Raw genomic sequence first — 21,172 nt, 5'->3', positions numbered from 1 at the left:
TCATTGACAAGTTACTTTGCAATCATTTTCACAGGAAATTCAATTTGACTTCACTATGTGACTACTGCATGAATATAAAGTAGTATTATAATTACATTATACAGTTTATATCATATAGATTAGAAAACAAAGCTTAGACATGAACATGATTATTTTTTAGGATAGGCTCTCTTTCCCAGGAAAATTGAATTTTAAAGAAAAAAAAAAACGCTTGACAGTTTTAAGAATATTGTGGTTAAGTATGGAATTGAGAGACACAAAGTAAACTTCCTTTGCTTTTTCCAAAACACCTACATATTGTCTCATAGAAGGAAGTAATTATAATGAAGAGAAGTTAATCGGAAACTTTAATATTTTCAACTGTTCACACAACCTGATATTTTCAATCTCACTATGGAGGTGGATACATCATATTAATCCAAAACGCCATGAAGTCAAATTTGTTACTTTTGTAATGAATCGCCAGTCTTTATAAATGTCACGAAGAAGTTGATACATGCAAGTCAGAAGACTATATCAAATTCACACACTTTTTTTTAAAATTGAGAAACAGTTACAGACCACATAATCAATTTTATAAGTTTGTTATTTTCAATTGTTGAACTTATAAATATAGAAATATAAAAATATTTTTGATTGTATATGAAATTGGTACTTTGCAAGAGTTATCTTTCTTGATTTAGTGATTTAAGTGGAAAATGCTGATCTAATTATAGAAAGGACTATAGTAATGTCAAAATATGGTATATGAAGACCAAAGCAAAAAAAAACAAAAAAAATTAACAAAAACCATTGTTAAGTATCAACTCTACCAATATAACCATTGGAAGTCTGTTTTTTTTAACAGATTGGTAATTAGATTGGTAATTAGATTGGTGTCTTCCTCGAATGCCAACATTTTATATGTTACCTATTCCTTGAATGCCAACATTTTATATGTTACCTATTCCTTGAATGCTAACAAAAATATTTTAATAGATGTTTATATCATAACAAAAGGTGTTTTTATAACAATTAAAATGTTTTACAAGTATTTAACTGTTGAGATTAATATATCTTTTTTTATGGAAAACAGCAGATTTTTGAAAATATGTAAGAATATACAATGTAATAAAATTGAATTATTAAAATTTGTAAAAATATAATAAAATTGAATTATTAAAATTTGTAAAAACATAATAAAATTTTAACATTTTTTTTACTTTTATTTAAGAAATGTATAAATTATATACAGAGATATTAAAGAAATTTAACATCAATAAACATTATTTCAAACTCTGAACTTTGTATTAATGATTGATTTCATTCTTTATCATTCTAACATTTGAACTAATTAATATGAATACATTTATTTTCTACATTTTTATGCCTCATGTGATATCAATTTATAGTAATAAGAGTATAGTCCTTAAACCACTTACTGCAAAAAAGGATTTTCTACGTTGTGTTGCAATTACAAATATTTTATTAAAACAAAACCTCCATACTTAGTAACTATTCTAGTATTACTACAGAACTTCAATGATCTATTGAAATATCTTCAAGTTATTGGACCACAAAAATAATTCAAAAGTCTATTGTGCTATACATGTACATGTATGATTTTATGAAGAAATGCATGAATAGAAACGGCCAAAAAAAAAACAGATTTTAACAACTGGAATAACTATCTGAAATATGAACTGAAATAAGTCATCTGTAATTTACCTATCTGTTCATTAGTATGAATGTTTTGATAAGCATGCACTTTTGTTGTGATAACCAGTGACACCTATTCCTTGAACGCCAACAAAATTTTACAGGTAAATTGCCAGTAGATCAAAGGATGTTGGCATTCGAGGAATAAACCCTCAGATTACCAGAAAAAGTCTATCTAAGCTCTAATATTGTTAGATAGAATATCATTAGTTTTCCATGTCTGTTATCTAAATACTTTTTCGGTGATATTGGTAAAGCATGAATTTTCAGAATCATCTCTTGTGTGGCTCTTTCCATGAAATGAAATGTTTGGGGAGGAAATTGTTTTGAAGTAATATAATAGAGTTGTGATGATTCCCCATTTTTTTAATAACAAAATTCTCCAGTTTTATTTTATCTTTTGTCAGGTTTCACATTATTGTTCAAAAACCTATTCATATTTTGTCAAATTTCTGATTCATATTGAAAACAAAAATTACTTTAGCATTCAAGTGGGAAATGAGTTAGAGTAAATTAAGATTTCATTCAGGTTAGAAATTTTCATTCAAGATCTGCTTTGATACTTAGCTTTTCATTTAACTGCTTTATATCCCAATAATTTATAGTGGAATTTATTTTCTGATACTTTAGAAACTTTGGTTTTCTTTTGTTTGGAATGCCATAGTTTTCAAACCCAAAAAACTCTTTATATCTTAGGGTTTAATATTTGTGATTTTAACTTTGAGAAACTATTCGTCCACCAAATATACTAAATTTAATCATAAATGATACTGCTTTACAATTTTTCGTCTACCAAATATACTAAATTTAATCGTAAACGATACTGCTGTACAATTTTTCGTCTACCAATTATACTGAATTTAATTGATAATGTTTGCTTTACAATTTTTCGTCAGTCTATAAATGACGCTTCATTAGTATGTTTACACCTTATTCATTCAATTTGACTCTTACAAAAAGTGTTAAGAGAAAAAATGCCAAAAGTCATAAAAGCAGGAATTCTGTAGACTTGTCTAAAATTGTTTACTGGCTTAAAACCAATGAAAAGAAATTGCCTGAAAGATACTGGAACTTCCATCCGTCCTCATCCAAAATATGCCAATAGTCATAAAAGCTGACTGTGTACTAGGTTTTTCCAATCCTTTTAAAAGACTTCATCAAATGATATAGAACTCTGCGAGGATTTTGAACTTAGAGTGAACATTAGTAGGGTATAAATATGCCCTGAGATAATTATAGGAGGAAGTATGTGTTTTAATGACTTGGTATTTCGCTTTCCTATTTTTTGGATGTCTTCAAAGTTATTGGCTATGGTTTGGTTCTTCTATTTAAAAATGAAAACCATTTCCTTATTAACCTCACTTCATGACATTTACAAGGATTCAGTCATGCAGCATTTATATAAATAGATTTAGTACTTAATTACTTCTAGAAGGTTGTTAGAAACTTTTAATTGAATCTTTTTATCAAATGGTTAGCTGCAACTTAAAATAATTGTTGTATCCCCATAAAGTTGTCATAAAAAAAAAAAAACCTTACAGAAAATTGTGCCAACAGGTTTCTTATTTTTTTTTTGTTAGTACTGTAAAACCGACTTGTTTTCAGGATATCAAATCAGTTTAACCGTGTTTGATATTTATTTTTGCCACTTTCCCTCTGTTGCAAGGAAGAGGAGAAGTAGAGAAATATTTGCAGAGTTTTATTTTTGCATGTTTTCATTTGGTCATCAAACTAGGTTGGTTTACAGTATGTTATTTAAGGAATGACTTTTATATATTTTCAGTGACTATATGGTATTTAAGGAATGACCTTTATATATGTTCGGTGACTAAATAACCTGCTATTTCTTCATAGACCAATAAAATATATCAGTCATTCCATATAATTTTAATTTTAGTATCAATGCCATGGTGTATACTTGGAAATAACCAGCCATCCAGGTGATTTAGTGCGCAACATGTGGTTGAGGTTATTTCTTAATTGACTGAAAAAATATAATAGTCATTCCTTATAATTTAATTTAAGTAGCATTCCAGCTAAGAATCATGCAAAAAGTGATACATGGGTGAAAAGCCTACATATTTTTATTTTTGATATTTTGTTTAAAATGCTTCAGTCAACAGGAATTAACATTTGGTTTTTTGTATAAACCGTGTTCATAGGAGATAAAAATTGTATAGAATGCACTGTAAAATTCAAAATTAAGGGAGATAACTCTGTAAATGACACTCAAATACAATAGAATCTATTGGATTTTCAATGTTGATTATCTCCTAAGAGCAGGTAGATTTGAATGAATAATTACACATTTCATAATATAGACCCATAAAACAACTTAATTACAAAAATAAAAATGTGTAGCCTTTTTTGGGGTGCATCACATTTTTCAGATTTTGCATGATTCTTACAAAGTACTTACCAAAATTCAACGACTCAATCATTAAAAAAGGTTGTTGAAGCCATAGTCTCATTACAGAATTTGGTCTATGAAAGTGTGTTATTGCTGAAATTAGATTATATTATATATACACATCCAAATGTGTAACATTGATAATCGTATTGTAATCAGATGATAATTTAAATACGATAGTCATATGATTATCATATGTTTCTCATATATTAATTTTGGCTTGGAAACATATGATATTCATATGTTTATGAAAATATATGATTTTTATATGATATTCATGTGATAATCATATATAAATGTAAACTGTATGATTGTGATGTTAGGCACTTTTGGCTGTGCACAGTCTCTGTAAACTCTTGTATTAGCATTAGGTCTCTTTAGTAAATGTTGGCATAAAAAAGCAATAAGTGAAATTCTGTTGTAAAATTCGTTTTCTTTTTGCACTAATCATATTTTATTTAACAAATATTCTTACACTAATTATAATGGGTTAAAAAAGGTATCTCTACTTTAATTATTCTTGCAGTAAGATTTATTGATTTCTCCCCTTTTCTTAATAAAGTTAAGTGGAAGTTATAACATTACCCTTTAGTTGCTATTAATTGAAAATTTAATGGGATAAAGAAGATGTGAAAATATACTGAATGAGACGAGACACAGGGGCACCAATGATGGCAAACAATGGAGTCATCAATATGTTCCTGTTCGTATATCTTAGTAGATTTGTGAGTCTGAACAGCCCATCATGTCTTCAAATATTTTTTGTGCATGGTCCAATAATTTTCTCCCAGTTTTACTAGAGTTCTGGTTTCTCATTTTGTTTTTGTTTCTTCGAGTGTGTTATTTTGGTTATTTTATGTTCTTTGTTGTGTCTGTTTTGGTTATTTTATGTTCTTTGTTGTGTCTATTTTGGTTATTTTATGTTCTTTGTTGTGTCTGTTTTGGTTATTTTATGTTCTTTGTTGTGTGTGTCTATTTTGGTTATTTTATGTTCTTTGTTGTGTCTGTTTTGGTTATTTTATGTTCTTTGTTGTGTCTGTTTTGGTTATTTTATGTTCTTTGTGTGTCTGTTTTGGTTATTTTATGTTCTTTGTTGTATCTGTTTTGGTTATTTTATGTTCTTTGTTGTGTCTATTTTGGTTATTTTATGTTCTTTGTTGTGTCTATTTTGGTTATTTTATGTTCTTTGTTGTGTCTGTTTTCCCTCTCTAGTCTTTGTCCATGTGGTATATATATTTTTTTTTTACTTCTAGAATCTTGGCTCCTTTGATTATTCTATTAAAGCAGACATTGTCCATTCTGTATTGTTATTGTTTCATTCTTCTGAGAATCCTGTTTGTGCAAATATGAAGGAGTTGGGCAAATCTAGGACCACATGTGAGGAATTCAAATTATTGCTATAAACAATATTAGTTCTTAGTAAATTTTCCTGTCTCAAAACACCAATTTAAATCTGATTTAGCCAGAGGTAAATCTCATCCTATGTTTACTGTATTAGTAACAGAAACCTCATCTCTGTTGATTAAAGATTGAAAATCTAGTTCTGTGGTGTCGATGCCGGTGGCAGTTCTTGATAGATTTTTCCCCATTTCTTTTCCAATTAAGTGGCATTTTGTAACATTGCCTTGTAATGATATATAATTGGATTTCTTATGAAGTGAAAAAAGACATAAGAATTTCCTGAAGAGAGACGTAAAGACAGCACTATGATAGTTTTCGTTGGAATCATCAAATTGTTCCCGTCAAATTGTCAACTTAAAGGATCTCTGTAGATGGGAAGGATTTCCCAAGAAAAAAATTCAGACAAGAAGAAATGTGAATATGTTTCTCTGCTGGGTTTTAATAATTCGACCAAGTTGTGTCTGACAATTAGACATGTTAAGAATGTAGTATTTTGAATAGAAAGATTCGCAAAAGTAGAAAAAAAGGTCACTATGAGTTTTACTGTAGGATGCAATTTGTCAAAATGTTATTTTATGTATTAAAACCACAATTTGTTTAGATGATTGATTGATTGATTGACTGTGGTACAGAAACATTTGGTACAGAAACTGTGGTACAGAAACATTTGATACAGAACCTGTAGTGCAGAAACTGTGGTACAGAAACATTTGGTACAGAAACTGGTTCAGAAACTGTGGTACAGAAACATTTGGTACAGAACCTGTGGTACAGAAACATTTGGTACAGAACCTGTGGTACAGAAACTGTGGTACAGAAACATTTGGTACAGAAACTGTGGTACAGAAACATTTGATACAGAACCTGTAGTGCAGAAACTGTGGTACAGAAACTGGTTCAGAAACTGTGGTACAGAAACATTTGGTACAGAAACTGTGGTACAGAAACATTTGGTACAGAACCTGTGGTACAGAAACATTTGGTACAGAAACTGTGGTACAGGAGTATTTGGTACAGAAACTGTGGTACAGAAACATTTGGTACAGAAACTGTGGTACAGAAACATTTGGTACAGAACCTGTGGTACAGAAACTGTGGTACAGAAACATTTGGTACAGAACCTGTGGTACAGAATCTGTGGTTAACAAATGAAACATATCTAATTGTTTGTTGCTTAGCTACGGTGGATGACTGTCTCATTGGCAATCAGATGATGATGGGGGGTTTTTGATGGTCTTGACTACCCTTACAGATCTTGCACAACCGCCCCTTATGGGGTTTCTGTTAGTTGGAGTTAGCGGAGCCCAGCCTTCGGGTTACCTGACCGAGGAACTCCGTCAGAGTATGTCCTACTGGTGGTTGGGCTGCTGTGTTGATGCTCTGGCCTACTCCCAGACCCCACATGGGTCCATGAGCGTTTCCCTACTCTAACTATTTGTGTAGAATGTCATTGACAATCATATCACATCTCCTATTTATATATTTTTAGTAATTAAATTGGAAGCATGGATCATTTGAACTAGTTAGGTATATACAATCTCTGTTTAAATTCTACTCGGTTGCATTGTGTCTAGTTACACTTGCTCCCTCATTCTTAAAATGTGAGACTTAAATTTAGCTGACCATTCCCTTGTTCTTTAAGTATGGTACTTGTACATATTGATTCTACCTCAAAATATTGTTCTTCTTGTTTTGAGACCATAACTGTCAGTAATTGCCCAAGGTAATTGCCCAAGGGGATTGTCCAGTACTGATAAATGATCATTTGTTGTCAAATTGCTTGCTGTGAAGTGTCTAATTAGAAGCTGAATTCAGAACACATTAGTGGTTTTATGATAAGTTACAGAATCTTGACCATAAACCTAAAACTTCTGAATGTCTAGTCATCTTGATTTCTTTCTAAACATAGCTTCTGGAAATTTTCTTCAATTTTGAAAGGACCTACAAAGGATTTGTATCAGCAAATTTCCTCTTATTGATGCTGACTTGGTGCTATTCCTCCATCGATTATATAAGGAATAATAGTGCACACTCTCTTGGATGCTAATCTTCTATAGACAGAACAGCCCTGTAATTGTCAACTAGTTGGTCAGTGGTGCATGAACGGTCATTTTGTTGTCAGATTGCGCATCTTTAATTTCCTAACTGAGAAAGCTGAAGTCAGGAAATATAAATTTATTTGTATCCCATGATAGACATAAAGCCTGAGATTTCACTGTGGCTGTCTTCTGGTCAATCCAGGGAGTTGTCATTATTTAGAATGATCCCTCAAAATATGAGAAGAAAAATTACATTGAATGTAGGTGAAGTGGTATTGAGCTATGCAAAAGTACATTTTATATACAGAACTGAAGTAAACACAGATAAAACTATTAAGACCATGTGGTTAGAACTTAGATATAAAAAAAAAATGTACCTGGTAACATATCAAATATCAATAAGGACTTTTAAAATTTTTGTTAAGCCTCCAATAATCCAATTGTTGTGAAATATATAAATAGTTATGGTGCTATGGACCTGTCAATATTGGACATGAACATATGTAGAGTTCATTATCACCGTTACTTTCCATGATCGTTTTGGTGTCATGTATCACTTGAATATGTCTAGTTCTTTCCTCCGCTGTGTGTCAATGATGAGCATAGCAAGCTCCATAAAGCAAGCTGTTAATGGCCCCAAAATAAATTTTGTGTAACTATGTTGTCATGTTTTTTCTTGTAAAATCCTCCCTGTACAATACTGTCTGTGTATTGATTCTGTCATAAATAATGTTACGCTGGTAGTGGACCTAGTCTTGCGTTAACTATTAGCGTAATAGGAAATGAATTGCCAATACCAGTGACCAATTGACCGTTCCTCTGTAAGTGGGTATTACATTATCAGCTGTGAAGTTTTAAGATAATATGAGACTTTCAGGTAATAGGTCTAATTCCTGATGAAAAGATTAACACGTTATGATTTTTCAGTGGCGGTTCCAGAAATTTGGAAAAAATAGGGGGGGGGTTCCATTGACTGACCAATTTTGGGCCGACACCATTGATTTCCTACAACCAAGGATGATTTATTTTTTGCTGTTAAGTAGGTTTCCGCTCTTTAAAACTGAATTCTTGATTTGACTGTATTTTTGATTCCGATTTGCCAATTTCTTGTATTGATTCTGCAATAAATAATTTTACATTCATAGTAAACCTAATTTGGTGCTAACATAACAGGTAATGAATTGCCAATACCAATGACCAATTGACCAATTGACCAATAATGTTATTTAGCCAGTTTCTTATGGTTATGATACATGTATGTAACAGTCTATGAACTGTAAATTATCTTCATAATGTTGAAACAGAAAAAATGAGGAAAATGTAGTCAAAAAGAACATGATCGTTCCCTGTGACAGACGAAAGTTTCATTTAGTACAAGACTTTTCCATTTAGAGTGTAACTTTGGATACTTTTGTTTTTCTGCTTAAGGAGCTTTCATTTCTTGACATATACCTTATCAGCATGTGCATATAAACGAAAGGGCTATTTTTTAAGTTTGAGATCCATCTAAAAAATCTCATTGGCTCCTCTAAAATTTCTGAATACAGAGTGCTGAATTATATTCTGTATTTAATAACCAGTAGCTGTGTCATATTAAGTAATCTCACAATCTCCTTCCTGACCATATTCCAAACCCATATATTCACACATTGTTACTGTTATTTTTATGGTCCTGGTAGAGAAAGAAATATTTCCAATAGAAACTGACTTGACAGAAATTAATGTCCACTATGTTGATCAATGACCTCTACCATGTCTCTGGTACAATATTTGTTTATTGACCACAAATTTATCAATGACTGAAAACATTTTTCTTGGACTTTATGATTGACTGTCCATCACTTACAGTCTTTTCTATGCCGATTTCTGATATGTTCATTGTCTCCGCCCGCTATACGGAAGGAGACCTAGAAATACAGGTGTCCGTCCTGTCACACTTGTGGATGCAATTTCTAGGAAACTGCATCACAGATTTTATTTAAATTTTGTAGGATTGCTAAGTCACCATTTGTAGTTGATCATATTGCAACACTATTTTGAGTCGACATATTTTACAGGAGTTATGGGACTTTTGCCCTACAACTTTTTTTCTGGTGGCAGGGGACATACGGAGTTGCTTTTTTTGCTTTTTTTTTTCTCAATAAAGTGTAAACTTCAGTTGACTGAAAATATATCAATAATGCAACATTGCCATGGGCAATTATAACATTTTAAATATGCCAATTGCTGTTCCTGTCAAGTTGTTATTTAAAAATCAATGGGTTCCATCAATAATTACTGTAAACAAATCTTTGTTATATCTGTAAGACTGTAATTGAAATGGAATTGTTAAAATTCAAATTGATTGGTTTTTCATTTATTCATTGAAATCATGCCCATATATGATATCTAAAATGTATCTTCACATGTACACTTCAGTGTGAACTTAAAACAACATATGCATTTTAATCGTAGATTGATTCCTGCTAGGAAATCATTTGTTGAAAAAAAATGGTTTGGCCTGAGGGTCATTTGTTTACCTATGTTGATTAATTCACTCTCTAAATTGTTTTGTTTTGCTTTTTTTTCTAAAGGGAGACTTTCTAGTTTGATGGTGAGATAAGGAAATCCAATAAGTCGCTTTAAGCCTACAAAAACTGCCATTTATTTCATTAGTGGTTAAATGATTCCAAATAAATTGCCCAGAGTAGAGTTCAGTTAAAAACTGGAACAACTTGGGGGGAAAAGTAGAATGTTTTGATCAGAAAATTTGTTGATTTGCATCTGAGAGGTAAAATTAATTGTCTGGTATAAGTTATTCAGGAATGTAATTTTTACACAAAATCTTTACATAAAACCACATTTGTTGTGGATATCTGAAATTAATCGTTGTTTTCTTTAAGAAAAAGGACTTCAAAGGACAAAAATTGATAATAAATATGGATTGAAATTTATACATTATAGTTACAACCATCTATCATTGTATTTAATCTCCCAAATTGATTAACTTGTTTATTATAACTGTTGTTGACTACTGATTAGCATTTGAAAGGAGAAATTCTTGCGTAGAAGTGTCCATTTACTCTAAATGAGTTGTCATGGAAAAAAATAGAGAATCTTAAATCATGTTCGTGGGCTGGCTGCGGATGTATAATATAGGAGAATAATCCATTTCCTTGTAATTGGATGCTGTCAGAATTCTGATGTGACTAATTTGGATTAGGGCAGTGTCCTTATTTTTTTTTCAGTGTGACCTTTCATGAAATTATTTTTATGACCTTTTCCAGCATGTTTTGTTCTAAGATTGTGGCAGTCTTTTTCGGGACAAGGAATATGAAATACTTTTTGATCCTTGAGAAACTTATAAAGTGAAATGTATGTGAAATATTTTTCAAAGACAAAAGAGGTCAAGGTCAGTGGATTATAATCCTTTGTATTTTTTTGTGGATTATGTGGACATCTGAGGATTATGCAAGTTTTGAACCTTGCAGCAAAAAATTCAAAAAGGTAATTGATCAATTTGTAGTAAATTTAATTTTAACTACATTTTTATATGCTCCTAATTTGGTAGACAATGTACACCACTGTCTGTCTGACCATTGTCCCCAATAATTCAAAGATGCTCTGAGGGATTTTAAAATGAATTCATAATGTCTGTCTCTATTGAAGGATATTTTCTTTTGTTTTTATTTATTTTTTTTCTAATTTTTATGTTGCTTACTTATTTCACTTAATTAGAACACTGGAAAAAGGGGGAAGTCATACCGTGTTCTGATATAATTTTAGGCCTTGTCTGTAAGGGATAGAGCTATTTGTATTCAAATAACATTTGTCTTGGTTGATAATGCATCGGTTTTTTGTTACATCTCTACCAATGGGAATATGAACACACACTACTTTAAAAGCTCAAACATTCACTTCCTTACTGCATACCTCATTCCAAGAATATGATATTTTCGACAACGATTTTGACCCATTTATGCTTCAAAGCATGTACATATTTAAGATGTTGCTGACATTCCATCCTTGTACACATAGCTGTTCATCTGATATAAGTTTACAGAGGGATCTACACTTTCTCCATACTATACTGGTCCTGAAGCAACAAGAAGTGTTAATGTCATTGTCATCTGTTCCTCCCTACAATTTTCATATAGTTTTTAGAGAAATTGAGAAGTTTAAGTGTTTAAACTTTTTAGAAGACTTGCCACTTTATAATGTCATTAATATTAGTGATATATTGCAGCAGCTAAATTCACTTCTACAGTTTGTCCGTATTGCATGATTTGCCTTATACAGTAAACAAAGTTTTTACTTTATTTTCCACAGATTTTGAATATACTATCTCAATTAATATAGCCCTCAGTACTATGTATTTGACTTTCTGTCTGTCTGTCTGTTTTTGAATATTTTTCATTTATAAATGAAACTGAATCTTGCACATATGCACACAGATATTTCTTGACTTTGAGGACAGAAGATAAAAGGTCAAGGTAACTGTCATTAAAGGCAGGAGACTTAAGCACTTCTATTGTGTGAAATCTGACGATTTTGCCTTTTCTTTTGTGTTACATAGTGTCAGGGAATTTTGATTCTTTATATTTTTATAATATCAGACCCTGTATATGATTCAAGTGTTTTCTCTGCCACAACCTTAAATCAGTCTTCAAATTTAAAATTTAAATTTGTTAACTGCAATCACACTGCAATGAAATATGCATTATTTCTATTAGACCATGCAGCCATTACGTATACTTGAAATATTTCCATCTTATCATGGAACAGTGCTCTGATGAAATTTGATACAATCTTTGGAAGCATTTCTCTGTGCATTCATCTAAAAGCATGATTACATTGAACACCCTTGAAAGAAATTGAAAAGTTTGCTTTCATTCTGGTAGATAGAACACACTATCAAACAATTTTTTATGAAGCCTGATATGTCCTCAGGACTGCAATCTTATCAGTAGTGAATTTATTCAGGGAAAAGCACTTTAAAAGTTTAAAATGAGAAATATGTATATTTGTGCAGTGAAAAACACTTTTAAAACTGGAAATGGAGAAAGAAGCTAAGTATCTTTCCCAACATTTAATGAAAAACAAACAAAGAAACAAACAAAAAACTGCTTGACATAAAAATTACCAAAACCTCACAACGAAAAATATGCCATAATACAAAAATTTATATTTCTATGTGGATCCCATATTTTGTGGGGGTTTGTGCTTTTCATATAATGAAATTATCTTATGTTTCATCCATTTGTCACAGCTTTCCTCTATTGGACCTGACACAAGTAACTCATAGAGGATACCTACTTTACCAGTGCACCTGCTCATTGTCAAATCACAGTTGCTCATTTCCAGTTGTGTGTTTTGGTTGTTGTGTTTTATTTGTTGTTTCCATCCCCTGTTGTCTTTGTTTGTCTTTGCCTTTGAATTTTGATTCTAAGAATTCATGCTTATCATGAAATCATGCTTAATTTATCGATAGAGATTACCTTGATTTAATTAAACTGAAGAGGTACTATTCTTAATTAATATATTTTATAATGACTTCCTCTTACTCATGACCTTGAGCTTTTTTTAGTGTGAGATGATCTGAACTTTGTTCCATTTTGACCTTTGTTCAGTATGAACTTTATTAACAAAGACTAAATTCATGTCTTAATCTTGGAATGTGTAACAGACCTATAGTACTTGTCTTCAAGGCAAAAATTTTGAGAAGAAGAGATATTTATGCTACTTTTTAAGGAATCATTCATGAATAGTCTGCAGTTATTGTAAGCTAATAGTCATCTCTAAGGAAGGGAATTCAGTCCATTGACAGAAGACAGTCAGCCATTAATGGGTTTACATTTCCTGTGATTGAGGAGTTTAGCAGTCACAGATGGGAAGTTAGGCATGTTATGTACCGTAGTAATTACACATCAAATAACCAAAGATAAAAAAAATTATATGACGTGATAACCTCTTGACAGTCTACTGGCACATAATTCCAAGAGAATTTATTAGATCTTTCTTCCACTTTGGTGAGGAGACGTATCGTTTTCTCACTGTTCGTTTGTCTGTCCTTCACATTTTTGTGGAGACTACTGCACTTAATTTCATGACACTTTGTTTGTAATAAGGACATGATATATAAATTACCAGGAACATGATCCACTGAATTTTGTCGGAGTTATACCCCTTTAAACTTTGGAACCGGGGGGAGATGTGTGTTTTAGAAGGCTAAAACAAACTCCTTTCTGTATCTGAGGCTTTTTTAAGTGTAAGTAATGGCCAAGTGTAGTTAATATTGAACCTCTCAGTCTGCTGACATTCCATTAGAAGGTTTATGGAATGGATGTACAAGTAAGACTTTTGTTGTACCAATCCATATAAAATTTAGAAAAGGCTGATGGTAGATGTGATTCATTGGTGGGTGCAGAAAACCCACTGAACAAACAATGCTTTTTCACTTAACCTACACTTTTTTGCATAAGTTCAATCTTTTCTGTATATAGCTATGTATTTTAGAGAAAACCATACATTCATTTCCCTCTTAAATCAACCAAATCAAGAAGGATAACTCTTGTAAACTGTCATTTTCATGTATAATTTTTGTAACTACAACTGGATGAAGACCAGTTAAGTGGTCTGTATACTTTTACTATATTAGAACTAATAAGTTAATTTTTTGGATTTTTAACATGCAAAAATCACTTCCTGTTTGATATTTGTAAATAAAAAGGATTATTGATGATAGAATACATATTAAGAAGAAATCAGAATAGTTTACTCCTTGCTATCCCATAGAGAGACATATTTGTAGTCACTATTTATTGGCAGTTGAAGGCTATGCATCAGTGACATTATTTCTCTTTCCTATGAATATTTTATGCATGGATCAAATTGAAATACCCAATCGTATTGAATTACCTAAAGTAATTTAATGTGTTCGTAAGTAAATATTCCACACAACCAATCAATCAATCCATCAAAAAATCTTATTATATGACACTGACAAACGTCCAATTTCCATTTATGATTCTGTTTCTGAATCTGTTGTAGAATTACCAACTAGATTATATAAATTGTTTCATAATATTTTGCCAAATTAATTATTGTACTTCAATTAGAACATGATTGATCTGTTTGAAGTAATAGGAATCGTACTGACCCCTGATTTTTAATTGTAAAACCAGGCTCACTCTATATTAGAGAGTTTCCTAACCTCCAATTTAGAACAGTCAAACTTGGCTCTTTATATATTAGGGAGTTATCTGACCTCAGGCTCTCTATATATTATGGAGTTCCCTGACCTCTTATTCAGAACAGTCAAACCTGACTCACTATATATTAGGGAGTTCCCTGACATCTTATTCAGAACAGTCAAACATGGCTCACTCTATATTAGGGAGTTCCCTGACCTCTTTTTCAGGACAGTCAAACTTGGCTCTCTATATATTAGGGAGTACCCTGACCTCTTATTCAGAACAGTCAAACCTGACTCACTATGTATTAGGTAGTTCCCTGACCTCTTATTCAGAACAGTCAAACTTGGCTTGCTATATATTAGGGAGTTCCCTGACCTCTTATTCAGAACAGTCAAACTTGGCTCACTATGTATTAGGGAGTTCCCTGACCTCTTATTCAGAACAGTAAAACCCGTCTCACTATACATTAGGGAGTTCCCTGACCTCTTATTCAAAACAGTCAAACCTGGCTCACTATATATTAGGGAGTTCCCTGACCTCTTATTCAGAACAGTAAAACCTGCCTCACTATACATTAGGGAATTCCCTGACCTCTTAGTCAGAACAGTCAAACCTGGCTCACAATATATTATGGAGTTCCCTGACCTCTTATTCAGAACAGTCAAACTTTGCTCACTATGTATAAGAAAGTTCCCTGACATCTTACTTGGAACAGCTAAACCTGACTGACTATGTGTAATGGGGTTCCCTGACCTCTTATATGGAACAGTCAAACCTGACTGACTATATGTAATGGGGTTCCCTGACCTCCTATTTAGAATATTCAAACCTGTCTCATGGCATATTAATGAGTTCCATGATGCTGGCGGTTTAAACATAGTTGAATTGGAAGAATTTCAAACTGTCACCACCTTTGTTACTTGTATGGAAGCATACATACATGTACATGCAATTTGATCAAAAGTTCACTGCAATTTGAATGGAAGTTTGTCAGTACAGCTTTCTCTGTAATTTTCTGTAGAACCCATGATTGATTGGCTAAGTTTAAGTAAGCTTTATGACCTTCTATGCGATCTAATTTTTCATCAGTCTCCATATTTTTGGAACAGTTAAGGGAATTAGTTGTATAGATCTAATGAAGATAGAAAGAGGATACAATTACCTTCTAGTAGCAGTAGTGTACTCCAGGGGAAAGAGTATTTACAGGGCAATATCTTGTCAGATGATTTATGTCTGTAAGTCTGTATTGTGTCAGTAGAGAGTTATAGATTTTAGAAATGTTTATTTCTCTAAAAAAATGGTTTTAAGAGTTTGTGAGATAAGATGAACTGTTATGTTCACCTCATCAGGAACTCACTTAATTCCTGACAAAGTTTTGGCTGTTGTACACAATTATACAGTAGAATTTTAAGTAATTTGCATAAATGAACTGGCTTCAAGTAGAAGCAAGTTCTGTACCATTCTGTGTAAGGATCAGGCAATGGGTGGTGCAAAATTTAGTCTTTTTTGCCTAAAATATTTTCTACACACCTAGAAAACTAACAAAATCTATTTTAATTTATCCTGTAGCATCCATGATGTAGATATAACTTAGGGAGAACTGCAGCATTTTTCCATAGCACATTTCAACTAAGTTTGAATTATCAATATCATTAAAAGGCAAATTTCACAAACACTTTAATGGTTATTTCTTGGGGTATCATGTATAAGTACTTTGATTATGCAATAGAAAATTTGTTTTATTTTTTTCTTCATGTGCCACACCTTATACACATTTTGCCTAATTCGTAGGCAGAGATGTACTTAAACAAGTTGACTTTATGTAGATAAAGGTGTGACTCAATATGTCCTTTGACGTGTTACCATTACCTGTACAATACTATTTATAAACCTATCTTTCTTCAACAGGTTATATCATGGTATACTATTGTTGCTGATGGTGAACTTTCTCTAGTTTTTAAAAATTGAAGAATTAATAAATATCAGTCTTTTGTTTTCCCATTTCGTAGATTTCATTTTAGAATAGTAAACAAGATACACAGACAATAATTTTGTGTACATTTTTTTCTGTGCCACTATTTCCTGTTACCTATCAAAAATAGGAAAAAATATTAGAACCTTAAAAAAATCTTCCATATATGGAAACTCAATTCATGTTAATGCCCCATCCCCCCCCAAAAAAAAACAACAAAAAAACAAAAAAAAAAACATGTAATGTCCCACCCCCCAAAAACAAAATAAAACAAAACAACACAACAATAACAAAATCAGTGGTTCCGTATACATAAGTATGTAAGGTACCAGTACCATTGTTACATTTATTTAATCTTGTATCTGTATGACCTTGTCTATATTATTGGTTTTCCCTGTTTTTCAACTAGTTTAGTCAGGGATTTTCCCGTACTTTTCATCTAAATGAACACACCTGGGACTTGTATCACGAAATTAGCAATTTCTGTAGAAAGAACCTGCATCTCTGTGTGACAACTTGCAGTGTTGCTGGTCTTTGCACATTGTCAAAGTAACCATGTTTATATGAACATACTTTTTACATTAACTTCCATGTTTGAACTGCACTTTTTATGGACTAGAATCCTGCAGCTCTGTGTTATTGGTCCTGTAAAGTCTTTGACAAATATTGATAATTTTTATTTATTTGCATTATGACAACATGCTGAGTGAAAATATTAAAATTGAATTTTTTTGTTGACTTGGCATCTGTGTGAAATTGATCGAAAACATAAATGGAAATAAATGCATGTTGGTATGCATTACTTTGTTTGATTAAAAATTATTTGTGAAAACTTTGAAAAATCTCATAAACTGAATCCTGAAGGAACCAGAAAAGAGCTCAAGATTGACTCCTTCTATATAATTAAGTCCTTCTTCTTTTATAGTTTTTGTAGACATGCCATAATTCTGTATGTAGTATATATGTTATTTTATTAAATATCATTACTATCAGATAATATGTATATTGCAGAGAGACTTGTAGCAAGTCTATAGTTTTTAATGTGCACAGAGGAACGAAGGACAAACTTCTCTATCTTTCACCTTCTTTTTAGTTTTCTCCATTTTATAGCCATCTTGTTAATTTCTGGCTAAATGGTCCACCGCCAGGTTGCCTCAGTGCTTCCTTTTGCCCTCTTGGAGTCAGACCATCTCCTAGACACTCTCTGTGATGTTGATGGACTCCTACAGTCAGTGTATATCAGTTTCTCAGTTACATTGTATTTTATACAAAACCTTCAGATTAACAAGGGTTTCTAGATCTACTCATTTTGCAAGATAAAAACAAATTAATTTGTGATATATATTTGGATTATAGCTATTATAACAATTAAGCTATTTCTACAACAGGTGAATAAAACATTTTATTAGACTTCTGACACACCTTTTGCCACAAAGGTAAAAATAGGTTAATTTATATTAACTTCAAAGTAAAAAAGTAACTCCTTTTGGCAGCAGGTCATCCTACAAATATATATCATTTATTCACTTAGTTAATGCTAATATCGAATATAGGTGTAAGTAGACTATAAAACTTTACATTTCTATGTATTTAAAATTTCAATAAAAGAATTTTATACTTTTTGTTAGATATCTTTGGTCCATTGTGGTTTCATAATAAAAAGGTAATGGATTAAACTGTTGAACTTATGAACATTGATGAAATATATGTTAGAAATAAACAATATTAAACTATTCACCTACATGCTAAGAGGGTTGCATATTTAAAGATAATATAGAGTGACTAAAATATATATGAAAAAATTTCCACTGAAAATGAAACCATTAAGTTGTATTGCATGATGATCAGTTAAAATGTCCTTTCAATGGTTGAGCAACATGATGGACAAATATGTTCCTTTGATGTCCAGTGTCCCATTCAAGTGTCGGACATGTCACCTAATTAACAGGGATCACCATCAGCCTACAACTCTATAATAAACATGTAATAGGACATCTAGTCTATCGTAATATGATATGTCATATATCATTGGACGACTCATAATTATTGTATGTTAGCTATGTAAAGGTAAAGGTTCCCTGGGTGGGTAGTATTTTTGTTCTGGTTTGTTATAACAAATGTAAATATTCTTTGTCATAATTAAGAGGAATTGATTTTTATAGACATTGATATAATTTTGATTTAAAAGAATGTTTTTATCAGTTTATAAGAAGTTTCTCATGATGGGTAGTGTAATTTGTTTTGTGTAGTGTTTGTACACATTTTCGATCTTAATTTCTACACCTATTTGGAGCTGGAATAAAGATGATTTTAGTATATGAACTGGATAGTGTTGTATATTTGTATAGTATATGGACTGGATAGTGTTGTACATTTGTACAGTATATGAACTGGATAGTGTTGTATATTTGTACAGTATATGAACTGGATAGTGTTGTATATTTGTACAGTATATGAACTGGATAGTGTTGTATATTTGTACAGTATATGAACTGGATAGTGTTGTATATTTGTACAGTATATGAACTGGATAGTATTGTATATTTGTACAGTATATCTAGAATTTCTACTTGTCTATGATTGTTATTCTCCTTGGGTAGATAGTTGTTTTGGTTATTATACCTGTTCATCTCCTGTATAATTGGATCTTAATTTTGATGGAATAATTTTACTACAGACATTGGTTTAATTTTGATTGGTAATAATTGATTATGGTTTGTATTAGTATAAATTCTATGTATGATTAGTGCAAGTGTTTTGTCCTCTATCGTTACTGGAAAAATACCGTAAATCATCAAGTAAGTACATTGAATGTTAATGCCTCCTTAATATATTTATATTTGCTCTTAATGGTTGGATCTAAAAAAAATGTGTTTAGAAAAACATTATTTGAGATAATTTATTGACAATGAATTTGCAATGAAATTGTATACTTTATTTCATTGGAGAATACCTTTTAGCATTACATATTAGAGTTGGTCAAAATTCTATAGAAAGTCAAACTATTATGATGTTGAAGATAACATAATTAAGTTGAAAAATTACTATTACACTTAAAATTAGTCCTCTAGTGTGAAGTATCCGAGTTATATTGGATGATGTCAGTAGGGGTATACAGGGATCAGTGGCAGATCCAGGTGTGGCATAGGTTGGCAGTGCCTCCCTTTTTTTGGAAAATTTGTCATTTTCTTGTGTAAAATTGACAAAAAAAAGGTAAATAATGCTCGAGCACCTCCTTTTTCTGAGGAACCCTGACTGGTACCCCTCCTTTTCAATGTGTCTAGATTTTCCCTTGGGGATATGTGTTTCTCCTTTCTCCCTCTCATTCTCTCTCTTTCCTATGTCCTCTCCCCCTCTCTAGTTTCCCTTCATCCTGTCTGTCATCTCATATACAAATCTTGAAAAAATGTTTCAGCTCCTACTCAAGTACTATTACAAAGTAATGTGTATCACATCATATATGCACTGGAGGCTGGGAGGCTGAGGCTGAGTCTGTCTCTCTGTTCTTCCCTGTATTGCAAGTACATCTTTGGCACAACTCTTTTGAGTCTAGCTATTAGATTGTGTTAAAATTTACATGGGTTCTTCATTGCCATATGTATATGTTCACCTCCAATTAATTTAACTGGAGTTATGGGACTTGAATGGTTTTGAGTGCAGCAGGTTAAACCAGTAATAGGAGACATTTTGCTCTACATCACATTTTTTTTTTAGAGACATAATATAGGAAAACAAAACATATAGCTATGAATGAACTGTTTAAATGATTGTGTGGATGCTTTTTTTATAACATTGTTAAATTGCAATAAATATAGATTTTTACATACTTTCAACGAGAGGCCTTGCCACAATCAACACTAAAGGTGATAAAATTGGCTGTTGGATCTACATTTTCATTCCATGGTAGACATTACTTTAACTGGATGAATAATACATACTTTGGCAACATATTACTTACATAATGAAGAATGTGATATGATATATTGATTACAATAATGGGATCTGCCAAGATATTAAAACAACAAATTGTTACAATGTATATCATTCTGGTCAAGGACAATAGATAGTGCTCTCAGGCCAAATAGAAATGTTTCTGTGTTTCTAATTTCATTTAAATCATAAACTAGGTTAAGTGGACTATTTCACTTTCATAAAACATTTGATCAAAGCCAAGTCATGATTCTAATAGAAAATCTGAATGATTAAAACAACGTAATATTGAGTGAAGGTAGGCAGCAAAAACCGAGGTAGGCCCAGCTATACTTTTAATAAGAAACACACAAACACACAAATATATATTGTATTGGCCTCAGTAATACAGTGTTACGTTTCTATATATGTCTTGACATAAATTGAAAACTTTTCTATTATAAAGTTCAGTACAATTGAATGACTATGACTATTGGACTAAAATATGTGACAGAATAAGTAATAAGATCGTACTATTGTTGATAATGGTAGTCATAAACTTCCTTCA

General features: G+C 31.7%; 1 protein-coding gene across 5 annotated transcripts in view; it reads left to right on the top strand.

Annotated features, from left to right (window-relative positions):
- LOC148598746 (kinesin-like protein KIF13A) overlaps positions 1-21,172 on the top strand; it is a 173,619-nt gene that overhangs the window by 111,073 nt on the left and 41,374 nt on the right. The window lies entirely within an intron of this gene.

Source organism: Perna viridis, chromosome 14, assembly GCF_037379345.1.
Source record: "Perna viridis isolate PV_CMFRI_1.1 ecotype Kerala chromosome 14, ASM3737934v1, whole genome shotgun sequence".
Classification (NCBI taxonomy): Eukaryota; Metazoa; Mollusca; class Bivalvia; order Mytilida; family Mytilidae; genus Perna; species Perna viridis.
Note: the sequence above shows the minus strand (reverse complement) of the source record. Positions and strands in the feature narration are given on the sequence as shown.